Source organism: Rhinatrema bivittatum, chromosome 18 (assembly GCF_901001135.1).
Source record: "Rhinatrema bivittatum chromosome 18, aRhiBiv1.1, whole genome shotgun sequence".
Lineage (NCBI taxonomy): Eukaryota > Metazoa > Chordata > Amphibia > Gymnophiona > Rhinatrematidae > Rhinatrema > Rhinatrema bivittatum.
This window is the reverse complement of record NC_042632.1, coordinates 32,073,976-32,087,613: the sequence shown is the minus strand read 5'-3', so window position 1 is coordinate 32,087,613 and position 13,638 is coordinate 32,073,976.

The window sequence follows — 13,638 nt, the reverse complement described above, 5'->3', positions numbered from 1 at the left end:
TGAGCTCATGAGTTGAGGTTGAAAGGGGGAAGACTTAAGAGTAATCTTAGGAAATATATCTTTTTAGAGAGGGTGGTGGAAGTGTGGAACATCCTCCCAGTGGAAGTGATGGAGACAAAAACAGAATCTGAATTCAAGAAAGCATGGGATAAATACAGGGATCTGTAAGGAAGTGCTGAGAATTATGCTAAATTAATTGGATGAATGGGCAGACTGGATGGGCCATACGGTCTTTTTCTGCCATCATGTTTGTATGTTTCTGTTTAGAAACTTTCATACCCTTGAGGAAGCTCAATGTGACTTGATGGTTTGTACTTTATGTTGAGAGTTAAGTTTCAAGTTTATATAAGAAATTTCATGTTGATATTATCATTATGTATTTTAATTACATAGAAAAAAAAATCAAAATCAAAAAGCCTTTGGGATGATGGTTTATGGTGCCTTCATTATAAACCAAGTAAATGCTGGTGGTCACTTTTATGAGTAAAAACTTGAGATGTATATAATTTTTCAAATTCCATCCAGATGTGTTTCCTTAGTTTTCATTGGTCAAGAAGTGAGCGATTCTTGTAGCATTTAGGAATATTTCACTCCAGTAGGTTGTCATTTTGTTATTAGTATTGCCTCAGATCCTAAAACACAATGGGGGTAATTTTCAAAGGAGTTACGCGCATAAATGTAACTACTATTGTAGCAATTTTCAAAAGCCATTTACTCACGTAAAGTGCACTTATGCGAATAAATCCTATGGACGATTCAATAGCATATATTGTAGCAATTTTCAAAAGCCCACTTACTCGAGTAAAGTGCATTTACATGCGTAAAACCCAGATTTACGCATGTAAATGCTTTTTAAAATCCGCCCCACAGGATTGTAGATAGTGAATTATCCTTTCCTTCAGCAGTCTCCATTAATTTTCCATCCACTCAGGTATAAGGCTAACTGACTTGTAGTTTCCAACTTCCTTCTGCTACCACTTTTGTGAAACTGGACCACAACCATCTTTCTCCAATCTTGTGGCAACACTCCCATCTCCAAAGATCTATTGAAAAGGTATATTAGCAAACCCTCCAGCACTTCTCTGAGCTCCCTTAGTATCCTAGGATGTATCTCATCTGGCCCCATGGCCCTGTCTCTCAATTTTGCCAGATCCACCCACATTCTCACTTCTGTAAATGGGATGGCATCTACCATATAGCCATTTGTACTCTTGCCCACCAGCAACAGTCCTCCTTCAAGGTCTTCTTTAGTGAACACTAAATGTAGGTAATTTAATATTTTCTGCTTTTTCTTCATCTCTCCACACATTGCTCCTTAGCAGCTCTGACCTTCCTCCTTTTTCAGATATATCAAAAATATTTTGTCACCTTGCTTTTCTTCTTTAGTAATCCTTTCTTCCACTTGAGAGCTGCCAACCTGATTTCCTTCCTCATCAGCTTCACCAGATATTCATCTCTATTTGTGCTTTTTTAATGCTTATTTTTGCCTTTCTTTTTTCGGTCATCTCTTTGGAGAACCATATCGGTTTCCTTAATTTTAATGAGTTTTCGGATAAAGGTTTGTTGCCATTATAGCAACTCCTTTTAGTTTGGCAAACTGTTCCACTTCACCTACCTTCTCCCAGCTTTTTGGATCCTCCTCAAGGTGCATCCCCATTTTACCAAAGTCGGCATTATTGAAGTCCAGGACTTGGAGCTTCATGTGACTTTTCTCCACCTTGGCCGTTATATTAAACCATAGAGGTAGATTTTAAAAAGGTGCGCGTGGGCGTACATGTGCACGCGCCGGGTAGTGTGCGCACATGTACACCTGATTTTATAACTTGCGTGCACAAGTTATAAAATCGGGGGTCAGCGAGCACAAGGGGGTGCACAATTGTGCACCTTGCGCGCGCCGAGCTGCCTTCCCCTGTTCCCTCCCAGGCCGCTCTGAAATTGGAGTGGCCAGGAAGGGAACTTCCCTTCCCCCTAACCTGACCTTCCCACCCCTTCCCCTAACCCTACTCTAATCCTCCCCAAATTTTTATTTTTCCTTTTGCACCTGCCTCTAGGCAGTCGCAAGTTGCGCGCGTCAGCAGCCTGCCGGCACGCGATCCTTTGACACAGCGGCAATGGCCACTGTATCAGAGGCCTCTGGCCCTGCCCCCAGACCACCCTGCCCCCGGACCGCCCCTTTAGTAAAGCCCCAGGACTTGCGCGTGTCACTGGGCCTTTTTAAAAACTGGCCCTTATTGTCTGATCACTGGTGCTCAGGTGGGCACCTAACTGGATATTAAAGTTATCTTGTGCTCCATTTGTGAGTACCAGATCTAATATTGTCTCTTCTATCGTGGGTCCTTTGAAGGGCATCTACAAACTCTCTACTTCTTGCAGATTCTTCAGAAGGTATACTTCAATCCACATCCAGCAGATTAAAATCGCCAACCAGAAATCTCTCTCCCTTTTTCCACCTTTTGGATGTCCTCAGCTAGATCTTTGTCCAGTTTCCACATCTTGAGTTGGAGAACTGTAGACCACTCCACTGTAAATGGAAGTGCCATCATATCTTCTAAATACAGCCCACAGCATTTCCTCCATTCCTCATGCCCCCCTGCAATTCAGTTGCTTGGATACTATTTTTTATATAAAGAACAGATTACAGCCTGGTATGGCCATATCCTATTGATGAGACTCACTGAACCGTGTCTCTATAATGGCACAAGTGTGCCTTCACCATTAGGTCTTGCAGATCTAGAATTTTATTACCCATAATATGAGTATTTGTGTTCACAGCCTCCCAGCTGTTCTTCCTGGTCTCCTTTCTGCCCGCTTGTTGAAGAGTGGACGATTGAGCTGGTTTATGTTGGTATTTACTCCACCAGCTTCATGCGTTTGCTAGGGTCGACAATCCACATCCATTGGCTTCCTGCTGCCACCTCCAGCCTCTAGTTTAACTTCCTGATGATATATGATCTGGATTTTCCACTTAGGCTCCTTTTTCATGCCAAAGAAAGACACACCTTCTAGTATCCCAAGAAAAAAAAAATTCTTTCTTGTTTTGAATCCTTATTATGTGGAAAAATGTTTTTGAATTTACCATAATTAATACTTTTAAACAGACATTTTCAAAAATGTAAAAAATTTTAAAATGAAATTAAAAAATTATTAGTGGTTGTGGTTTCATATATAATCAATTAACCACCCAGTAATATACTTCTTACTGTCTTTATAATCATTAACCACCAACCTCCTTCAAATGTGTGATGATGTTATTTATTATATAAAAAAAATGATGTATTTTATTAAAAGTGGTTTTGTAAAAAAAAACTCTGAACAGAATTATGGGGTAGATTTTAAAAGAAGCGCGCGCAGGGTACATTTATGCGTGCTACCCGGCGTGCACAAATATACACCCGATTTTATAACATGTGCGTGCTGCCATACACATGTTGTAAAATCCGGGGTCGGCGCACGCAAGGTCAGTGCGCAAGGAGGTGCAACCTTGTGCACGCCGAGCCCTAGGGGAGCCCCGATGGCTTTCCCCATTCCCTCCAAGGCCGCTCTGAAATCAGAGCTACCTTGGAGGGAAATTTTCTTCTGTTCCCGCCCCCACCTTCCCCACCCTTCCCCTATCTAACCCAACCCCCAGCCCTACCTAAATCCCCCCCCCCACACTTTGTTTCAAGTATTTACGCCTGCCATCTTATGCGCGCCGGCCGGCTGCCAGCGTGCCATCCCCTGGCACAGTTGCTGTGCCGGAGGCCTTGGTCCCGCCCCCCCGATCAGCACGACGCCCCCTTCCCGTCCCTTTTTCAAAGTTCCGGGACATATACGCGTCCTGGGGCTTGCGCGTGCCGCCAAGCCTATCAAAAATAGGTTCGGCGCGTGCAGGAGCAGGTTTTCGGAATTACGCACATAACCCTTTGAAAATCTACCCCAATGTGCATATTTATCACTATTATAAATCCTTTGGGGCAGATTTTAAAATGTACGCGTGTCGCCTACATTTATGCACATTACCAGCATGCACAAATGTACGCCCGATTTTATAACATGTTCAGAGTTTTTTTTACAAAATCACTTCTAATAAAATACATCATTTTTTGATATAATAAATATCAGCACATATCGGAAGGAGGTTGGCAGTTAATGATTATAAAGATAGTAAGAAGTATAATACTGAGTGATAATTGATTATATATGAAACCACAACCCCTTCATAATAATAATTTTTTAATTTCATTTTTCAATTTTTGTAATTTTTTGTTTAAACGTATTAATTATGGTAAATTAAAAAATGTTTTTCTGGATAAAAAATGATAAAAAAAAGAAAATTATCAAAACAAGAAAGAACATTTATTTTGTTGGGATACTAGAAGGTGTGTGTTTTCATAGGTGCAAAAGACCATCTTTACTGTAGAGCTTTTTACTGTTCCATACATGGCCCTAGCCCCCAATATATCTTATGTTCATCTGGCGTAATCTTCTGCAGTTATCGAAGCAGATGTTAAAACAGCAATGAGTCCTACTGGCTGAAAAATTTACCAATTCAAGGGATTTTGTCTTTGGCATTCCTGTTTTAAAAAATAAAGTGGTTACTGTTAAATTAACTAAGGAATAAAATAGCCAATGGGTGTTTGATGTCCCTCTTTCTCCTTTTATCGTGCTCCCGATCATCATATGAGTGATTCTTACTAGAAATAAATAAACTAAGTTTACCGCACCATGCGATAATACCGATGCAAAGCGGTAAGTTACCGCGTGGTGTGGTAACTAAAAAAAATGTCCCTAAACACGCCCCTTTTTGTTATTGCGGGCGTTATCAATGTGTTAAGTAACACTTTTTGATGAATCTAGGGGAAAGTCTCCTATCAATCCATCTAGTCACCCAAAGAAAATTAGATTTGTCTGACGAAATCTACCTCTGGTAAATCCAAGCTGCCTTGGATCCTGTAGTCCATTGGATTCCAGAAACTGCACTATTCCCTGTCTTAGCAGCAGTTCCATTAATTTACCCACCACAGAGGTCAGACTGTCTTTAGTTCTCGGGCTCCTCCTCACTTCCATTTTAGTGAAAAAGAACAGCATCTGCTTGTCTCCAGTCTTCTAGAACTGCTCTCAACTCTAAAGAAGCATTGAAAAGGTCAGCCAGCAGCAGTTCCATTACTACCATCAGATATATCCCACCCCCATTCCTTTAGCGTTTAACTTTTGATAGATCCTCGTGAACAAAGTATTCTGAAAACTGTTCAAGATCTACCTCACTTCCGTTCCTAAAAGTTGCCACTTTTGCACTTTTTTCTGTCACTAATATATCTCTAAGAAGTCTCGTCACTCTCTTTTATCATACTAGCAATTTTTTCTTCCATTTGTGCCTTCACTCTCTTACTTTCCCAGCTGCTTGTCTTCCTCTTTCTGCAACCTCTTGAATGCTAGCTTTTACCTTTTCATCCATTCCTTTAGAAAACAAGTAGCTTATTTTTTCCTCTCTACTTTCCTAACAAAAAGGTTTGGTGCTGTTCCAATATCTCCTTTTAGTTTTGCCCACTGCTCTTATACTTCCCCTAGGCTGCACCATCCAGTTAATGACATTCCTTTTGTCCAGGGTCCTTGCTTTTGAATGAATCACCACTGTCTGTGCCCTAATACTGAACCACAGGAAGAGTAATGCCTAGCTATCATTAGTAATGCATTTATGATGAGGTTGCAGAAAAACCTACTGTTGGGACAACTCTTTCAATGAGTCTTGTATTGGGAAATAGGCAGATCATCTTTGGACATGCTTTTGGAAAAGCGGAAAATGAATTATCTATCTAAATAATCTCCTTCAGTCATTTCTTCTGTTGCTGAGTGAGGTCAGTAAGATCACTTTTCAAATTTTCCAAACATTGCCATATTCATACCTCAAAAATTCCTACCTCATACAGGGATAAATCCAACTAAAGACACCCACATGAGGTAAGAAAAAAAAGACCTGGGAAACTCCCAGTAGCAAAGAAATGGATGGAAGGCAGAGTTAGATTTTTACACTTTTATTGTAAAGCTTTAGGAAGGAATAATTACAATGGATTTCTTCATTTGACAGCTCAGCAAACAAAAATTATATATATATATATAAAAAAAAAGGACCACAATTTTTCTTTCATGCTTACCCAATGGAACAGAAATAATTACAAATTAATCAATTGTGCTCACAGCGCCAGGAATCCCCCCACACCCCCCCCCCCCCCCAGGTAATAAAAAATAAAATAAAACCTAGGAAAACAAAGACTCTCCCCAGAAGGGAAGCCAGTAGGGTCACTAGGAAATGCATCACATATTTATATCAATACAACCTTAGCAATAATTTCTTCTGATTATACATATTTCAACCATCTTAAAAATAGTTACATACTTTGCCATAGTATCTTTCAATTTTTCTTTAAAAAAAAGCTACACTTGCATGTACATAAAACTGTACAAAAAACAAGGCATCACCACAAGCAATTAAATTAAATTGTCTGTATAAATAGAACCAACACTGAAGCTGTAATAAAGTCTGACATTTTTTGTGTGTGTTCCTTGTTAAGTAAAATGTCTGCAGTGGGCAGCTCACATCTCTGACCTTTGGTTTTTCCCTCACTCCTTCCTCTCATTTTGTCCTAGTGCAGGGTCCTAAATACAGTGAACAAAACTTCCCAAAAAAAAAAAAAAAAAAAAAAGATACTCTCTCTTTTCTACCCCATCCTCTAAAATTTGCACGGGATATAAAGATACAAACATCCATGCACAGCACACACTGTTGTCACCTGGCCAATCTCTCTCCCAGAATGCCTTTTCACTATAGAATGAACCTGCAAATCCTCATCCCATATCTGGATATAAAACCAAGGGTATTCCTACAATGACCTAAAGCATACCAGATGAGCACCATAGACAACTGAGCCGATTCTAGTTAATTCCCTGCATGTGAATTGCAAGACTTCCCACTTGTTTGCCTCCAGAAAACCTGCAAAACGAATTGTTTAACTGAAAGCAGTTAGATGATTTAGACTCCGCCTTCCTTTTACTAGCTCAAGTCCTCCAGATAATCTGGAAAAAAAGAGGTAAACCTCTGTGGTCCTTCCTTTTGTTGATTTTCTAGACGGAGAATGCAAAATTCCTCTTGGCACAACAGATATTTCATACATTTGCCCGCACGGCTTGCAATAACACAAACAATATTAGTGCTGTGGCAGGCAACCGTAGAGTAGGTCATACCTTAATAGCAATAGCAAATTTAACATTAAAAACAGTGAACACAGTTCAAATAGTCACTGCTGTTAATTTGTGTTCCACAGTATCTTCAAAATAGCATTTATCCTGAAAAAATAAGCAGCACTGGTAACAGTTTTAAATAGGCAGAGCAGAGAAATGAGACACAGAATGTGGAAATGGTCTCCTAATTACATGACCCTGTACTCCCAGCAAATCAGTATTTTTTTTTCCTGTTTCTCATTTTCAAGTACAAAATGCAGTTGTTATGCTTTTAAAATTCAATGGGTTGGAATTTTTGCCCCCTCCACACCCCCCTCCCCCCAGTTAGATTGGTATGTTACAAATGTAATCTACATTCAAATCCAGAATCTTTAAGGTCCCTTGGTATGTGACAGCAATCGGAAAGATGGCACCCCTGGGCCAAATCGAGGAGGAATAAAAATAAATAAATAAATAAATAAAAAGGCAGGGCACTGGGCGGTGTTGACATCACGGCTTGGCAACGACGCAACACAACACAAAGAAATACATCTCAGTGGCTGTACTGTCCCAAACCTTTCAGGCATTCACAAACACCATTTGGATTTCATTGGCTCCGTTGCTCATTTTGCTAAGCTTGAAACAGAACAGGTCGGTGATTCTCTAGAGCAGGGCTTTCCAGTGCCGTCCTGTTGGTCCCACAGTCAGTTGGCTTTTCGGGATACCCACACTGAATGCACATGAGATGCATTTGCATCCACTGGAGATCCTGCTTAATCCAAAATTTCTCTTGTCCATCTTCACCGTGGATATCCTGAAGACCTGACCCGATGTGGGGGTCCACCCAGGAGCAGTTTAGGAATCAGTGTGCTAATCCCTTTTCTAGTTTCCTCACCCGTGTGGATGCCCTTTCCTCCCAGTCACAAAGTGATCTGATAAGATGTGTATTATCACCTGAGTAAAGCCATCACCTGGCTTGGCCTTGCCACTCGTCTCGTTCTATATCTTGTGTATAACTAACAAAAATGCAGTATATTTTGCAGCAACTTCAGGACCCCAAAGCTGTTTCTACATGACTCCACTGCACACCTTACAAACCTGAGTCTAATGAGGAAGATTTCTTTATCTTTAAGTAATTACAGTGTAGCAAGTATGACACTTCCGAGAGTAATTCTATTAAGATCCTTGGAGGGGAATGATACGGGAAAAAGAGTGACAGTCTTCCCATGAAAGTACTAGAAATCTGAGAGATACACAGTGAAGTTAGATGCTGGAAAATATTTTGGTCTGAATTAGTGAATATTTGTAAAGGAACTGGACAATATGAGTGACAAGAAGACAGATTGGTAATTTCCCTCAAATGTCCTATTTTACATAAAATTATGTTACATAGTTTGCAAATATAAATTGAAAGGAACCCAATTTAATATTTAATAGTGATGGTTCTCCCCAATTAGAATGCTTATCAACACTATACGAACTCTAGTTTTGCTTTTAGACATTAAACTCCTTCATCCAGGACATTAAGTTCAGTACATGTCATAACCATATGTGACTTATTTAGCCATAATAAATAAAATGCAGCCAGGGAAATGCTATGTTTGTTGGTTCACTGGAGGCCCTATCTGAGACACCAGACTCCCTTTATACTTTATTAAATCCTCAACCCCATAACTGAGAAAAAATAATGAAATCAAATTTATTAACATCAATAACAACTTCATTTGCTCTTTTTTTTTTAATCAGTGAATAAAGGATTGGTAGAAGCACCTATCCCACCAAATTAAGTGAATGGAAAAAAAATAATTCTAGCCAAGTGCCAAGTCAAAAAGCCACACCTGTCAAAAAAAGTGGCCACTCGTGTATAGCATAGTCAAGGAATTTCACTTTTATTAGGAGCTGTGGGGAAAGAATGAGTCATCGGGGCCTCCAAAACAGAACAGGACCTTTCTGGACTACTGACAAAAGTCATAAAAGCCAATAAACTCTTTGCACTGCAAAGACTTGCTATATATCACTGTTGCCGTTAATTTTACAGTGCAGGAGTCAATCTTCATCACTGAGCTAAGGGCAGTACCCAGAGAGGCTGGGGGAAGGCGTATAGGACTCTGAATGGACAGTGGTAAGAAAACACCTACTGCGCTATCAACTTCAGATTGTGCTTTTAAAGAAAATACAAAACCAGTTGTGGTCTGGAGATGTATAACAGCAATGACCTTCATGTCAGGCATTTTCTGTTTAATGTATTATCTGTTTAGTCTTGACCTCATTTGATGGGAGAAACTTCCAGTAACTAGCATAGCAACCACACTACTTTATCCACTAACTTCCAGGAAACAACTCTTCCCCACGATCCCTGCTAAATGAAAACAGGGCACATGTACATGGACTAACAACCTAAATCTTCTTCTGGTTCTGCCATGCCTCACACCAGCTGGTCTTTATCTGACTCATATTGGTGCTGCTGCAGAGGTCCTTATTACTCAAAAACAGTCATAATGCAAAAATACATGTGCAAGGTTCCCTCTATAGCTATTTTTCTCAATTACACAGTGGATCAAGTATCATATAAGGATATAATTACAGCTGATAACAACAGTGGATTAACAGGAAAGGAACAGGGGTGTTCAAATGTGGCTGAAAGAATATCATCCCTCCTTGTCCTAATATATTAAGCATCGCCATGCTGAAAACAATCTGATTGTGTTCACGCTACATCTCAACAAGAAAAAAATTAACCAACCACTCCTTTAAAGCAATGCCACTGAGAAAGAAAGGGTTAAAGACGGGGAAACGTCACCAGTCGGCAACACCTGTTGCAAATATCCCAAATTTAAACACAGTACCCAGTTATCTCATACAAGCATGGCTGAACAACTAATCCTTAGTAAGAATGTGCTTTCATCTGAAATGACACGGTCTTTATCTTTTCATGTCATGTATAAAAAGGAACATTTTCGGTTTTGATTTTCTTTTGTATTTAGTGCAAACTACTTCTGAACAGCATGCAGTATTTGTAAATATTGTATCCATTCAGAAATAGCGCGACACTGTTTGCCAAACCAAAAAAATTAAAAAAACAAAACACAAAACAAGCCATCCCCCAATGAAATGAAATTCGGATGAGAACCACCCTGTAATGAAACAGAACTAAATTATTTGGCCTGCACACACCTTGTCCTTAGTAATAAGAACTCATTTGAGTGCTCTGCTCTTTCTGTAGTTGCTTATTTTTTTTCTTGCATGCAACCTACACAGCCACTTACTGTCTATCACTCGAACCAGCAACAAAACATGCAACAACCTGCATAATCTGGCAAACAGTGCTATCAATTTGGTTCCATACCCGAAGATTAGGATCTAGTTTTTTTCTAACTTCATCCCACTGTAGTCTTTACACGAGTTAGAAATAAAGTAATACAAAAAGAAACTTGTGATAAACATGGAGTTAAGAAGCAACATAATTGGGAAGACATTTATTCTCAGTCACAGATATATTAAGGCCCCAATGTATTAAAGGGTGTGCCACCTTTTGAGGTCAATATTCAAAAGCAATTTAGATGGATAACTCATGTTATCTGTCTAAATGGCATGTTTTGCCATATTCAGCCACTTAATCCGGCTAAATAATAGCCAGATATGTCATTAATTTATCCATCCTAAAGTTATCCAGCCTTGTGTAGCTGGTAATCTTGTTGCTTAACTGGATATCTTCAAAAGATATTCAGTTACGTGACAATCCTTTTAAAGGTTGGATAACCAGCCATATTCAAATGGTGGCTAGTTGAGGTTAAAAATATCCAGTTCTATGTTAACTGATAACTTTAGGACAATATATTCAGCTGGATGTTTATTCAGCTGAATATATGGGACAATTTATCCTGCTAACTTTAGCCGGATAACCTGTCCACTAACCAGCTTATGGAATACTGAGCTCGAGTGTCTATGGAAAAAATGCTTAGTACATAGGGGACCCTAAATATTTAGATATTTCAGTATGTTGACAACAGGATCTCTACCTGAATTTGCTGGTATGGTTGTGATTGTTAAATGCAGTCATAATTCTTGTGAAATCATAGAAATTATTCCCTTGATTTCATAAACATTCCTTTTGGACCAAGTGAATTTTCAGCCCACCTACCGGTAATTGATTTTCTGCCATGAGATCTACAGTACGTACTGCTCACACCCGCTTGCATTCTGAATGCAACAACAAAGGAGGATTTGCAAGTGCCACATTAATTGGAAACTGTGCAAAATTTCCCATTTTCAGTCTGGGCTTCACAAACGATGAACAACTGCAAGTCTGGGAAAAATGTCAAATTCCGCTTACCGTATGTTCCCTTTGAGTTTTAACTCCTAGTTGAAACAACTTGACCAGCAAAATCTTAAAACAAAGGGTTTTGTTTTGGTTTTTAAACATTTCTAATATTTTTGGAAAAATGAGACTGGCTTGGAAGAAACAGGAAAAGGAATGCTGGAAGGAAGACAACAGAAAATTAAAAGGGTTGGAAAATATAGCAGAGGGTAGAGAATGTAAAAAATGAAATTGGGAGAGAGAGAGAGTTACAGAATGGGTAAGAAAACTAGATACAAAGGATCATAGGAGATTATGGGAGAGGAAGAAATTGGGCTCTTTATTTTTTATATTTACTGAAAGGAAAAGTGCAATTGTAACCTGTTCAAGGCAGAGGATGTACAGGTCTCCCGAATCTGGACATCTGGATAAACAAAAGGAATGTCTCTGTATATCTTATTTCTGTCACCCTGAAGACAAGAAAATTGCAGCAAAACAAAGTTCTATTATCCCACCCCCCAACAAAAACTTGATATCTGGGATGAATCATCAGATTCTCGTTGCACTTTTGCCATTTGTTAACAAATCAGAAATGAAATTATTAGTCATGTGGCTCCCACACCTCCTAGAAACAGTGGTATCGAATATCCAAGGCTTCTGAAAATACACTCGCCTACTCACTAAGAGCTGATGTTGAGCAAGGCTGAGGAGAGAAGAGAACAATCTTGTGGCAGCTGGGAAGAGGACAAGATGGGTGGAACCAGTCACAGGGAACGCCCCCCCCCCCCATAGTGTGGTAGAACAGCTGTGGCAACAGGAAACACCACGATTGCGACCTGCGAGACAGTGGAAACATCTTGGGCCCAGTCAGGGCCTAAGGGTCAGCACAGATGAGGAGAAAGGGCGAGATGGCTGATGGGAAGGAGAGCAAGAGAAAAGCGAGAGTAAAAGGGCTGCGGTGGTAGGGACAGGCAAAGAGAGAGAAGACGGCACTGGGGTATGGTGGGGAATGGAGGAGAGTGTGTGAGAGGACTGCAGTGGTGGGGGAGGGGAGAAATGTATTCACCAAAACTTTCTCCACCTTCCTTCTTCCTCCCTACTCAACACATTATGGGGAGGGTGGGGGGAGGGAAGGTAAACTGGTTAAGGATAGAAATACATGGAGGGTAAAGTCCTGGAGAAATTTTTGAAAACCTGTCTACAACCAGGATACCTGTCTATTTATTCCATCTCACTCAATCTTTGGTTGGTATTAGTTCCTTCTCAACAGAATACACAATCCAGTTTTCAATCCAGATACAGCTATCCCAAAACCTCTGTAGAGAAGACTGCCCCTTGCTAGTGTGAATTGCATATATAAGCGCACAAACCAGAAAAATGCCCATCTGAGTACTAATATGACACTGAGGGATGATCTCCATTTCTAGGGACGGAGATGAAGGTACACAAGAAACTCAAAACTGATGCAAAGCTATTAATGAAATCCGTGGAACAACAACAAAAAATATCAAGACTCTAACAGGAAAAAAGTCTATAACTGTGTTTGTTTTGTTGTTTTATAGTTATACTCTTAATTGTATATTTGTGTTGTATTGAATTTTATTGCATAATTGGTTGTTTATTCTATGAATTTTGTTATGTATTTTAACTGTAAATCATCTAGTTTATTTATTTATTTAACTATAGATGATCAAATTTAATAAATAAAAATAGTACTACAACAAAAGCCTCAGGTGTAAAGCATAGGCTGAAATGACAAGGAAATAAAAATGCAAGGTTTACTATTCATGAGTCCCAATGGGGGAAAAAAATAGTTTAAAGTATAATACTGCTAGATGTGGCCAAGCACAGTGTTCTTGTTGTCAGGATGTACATAACACCTGACGTGAAACCAAATTTCTAATATGTGCCTAACGAAATCATCGTATCACTTGTCTTTTGTTTAAAGATATGAATTCACTAAACAGAGTTGGACTGAAAAGTTAGTTCTTCCCTGGCAGTTGTGACTTTCAGACCGACACACAAAGAACATACACTCCCTTTTCTATCCCCCTGTCCTGGTTCTTAGAGTAGGTCAATGTTTTAATGTTCTCTTATTTGCTTGGATAAATCAACTGGATTTAAAAAAGAAATCGTATGCTACCCTA